The sequence below is a fragment of the Hippopotamus amphibius genome, unplaced genomic scaffold (assembly GCF_030028045.1).
Source record: "Hippopotamus amphibius kiboko isolate mHipAmp2 unplaced genomic scaffold, mHipAmp2.hap2 H_1, whole genome shotgun sequence".
Classification (NCBI taxonomy): domain Eukaryota; kingdom Metazoa; phylum Chordata; class Mammalia; order Artiodactyla; family Hippopotamidae; genus Hippopotamus; species Hippopotamus amphibius.
Window position 1 is genome coordinate 2,960,875 of NW_026648280.1, and position 1,826 is coordinate 2,962,700.

Here is a 1,826-nt window from a genome sequence, read left to right on the forward strand (position 1 = left end):
GTGTAGACACATGCATAGTGGCAGGTATTCCTCACTAAAGTATGATATGGAATATTTTAACCATATAATCCATACACTGTTTCCAAAATATATGTGTTCCACCTTTTCTACAATATTATATACATGAGGTCATTAGGTGTGTAGCACTTCAGACTGGGTTCTTTCATGTAGCAATAAAGTGTTAGAGTAATTCTTTTTTTATTTCTGTGAAGGAGTTGATTCATTCCTTCATATCTCTGAATACTATTGCATTGCCTTATATGAGAGGAAAAATCATTGCCCCTCTACCCTTCTACATTCTTCATGGAGTCCCACCTTGTAATGAAAGGGAGGTGAACTGGAGAAAAATAGTCGAAAGTGTTATATACACCATGCGTACCTCCTGAGTACTTGAAAGATACCCAGAAAAACTGAGTCACTCCCTGAAATACTGTCCTCAGCTAAGAAGAAACTAGGGACGTTAGGGAATGCAGGAAGCTGTTTAACGGAGGTTATTAGGCAAAGTCCAGTAAACAAGGGTGTGTTGTTTATGCAGATTTACACCCAGGCCCATTCCACTGACAAGGTATTCTTTTCTTTTTTAAATTCATTCATTTATGTATGTATTGACTATGTTGGGTCTTCATTGCTGCACTTGGGCTCTCTCTAGTTGCAGAGAGTGGGGGCTACTCTTCCCTGTGGTGCGTGGGCTCCTCATTCCTGTGGCTTCTCTTGTTGCGGAGCACAGGCTCTAGGCATGCGGGCTTCCGTCGTTGAGGCACACGGGTTCAATAGTTGCGGCTCACAGGATCTAGAGTGCAGCCTCAATAGCTGTGGGAAACGGGCTTCGTTGCTCCACAGCATGTGGGATCGTCTTGGAGCAGGGATCAAACCTGTGTCCCCTGCAGTGGCAGGTGCATTCTGAAGCACTGTGCTACCAGGGAAGTCCTGACAAGCATTTTCTGATATTTAGTCATCATTCATTTCCTGGTCCAGAGAGGGACACATCCTTACACATGGAGAAATCCTTAATACGTGTAAATTTACTTCATAAAAAGGCATTTTTTTACTTGTTTTTCGAAGATCCTCCTGGGTCGGCTGTTTTTAAATCAGTCAAAAATAATCCTTTCGTCAAACGGGCATATCTTGGGGTAGTGTGTTCTCCCCTTGACATGTTTGTGCCCTAATTTGCTTGTGAATTCATCTACAGAAGAACATTCTACTATCTTTAAGTTTTTAGCCATTATAAATAGAGCTGGTGTGCATTACTTGATGGTATTTTTTTTCTGAACACAGTTTTTCAAAGCAGTTGTGTAAATAGAAGAGGTACACATTTTGGATCCTGAGGTGAGACTATATAGATTTGGAAAAAACTGCCAACCTGTCTTCCAAAGTCAGTTGTACATACATTCCAGCAGCATGTTGAGTATATGCTTGTATGCTTAGTTACTACCTGTTTCTCTTCTTTGGCCCGGTGTGTGTTTCCATCTGTAGCAAGTTTTAATGGGGTTGTTTGTTATAATTTGAGTACAAACTCTTTATCACATATATGTTTTGGAAATAGTTTCTTCCAGTTCATGGTTTGTCTTTTGGTTTTCTGAATAAGGTCTTTCATAGAGTAGACATTTTTAAGTTTATAAAGCCCACATTATTAATTATTTTTCTTTAGTTGATAGACTTTTGGTGTTGTGTGTTTAAAACGCATCACCAGACCCAAGGTCATGTAGGTTTTCTTTTATCTTCCAGAAATTTTATAGTTTGGTAATTTAAATTTCTGTATGGGCCATTTTGAGTGAATTTTGGTGAAGTTGTAAAGTTTGTGTCTACATTAATTTAATTACATATGG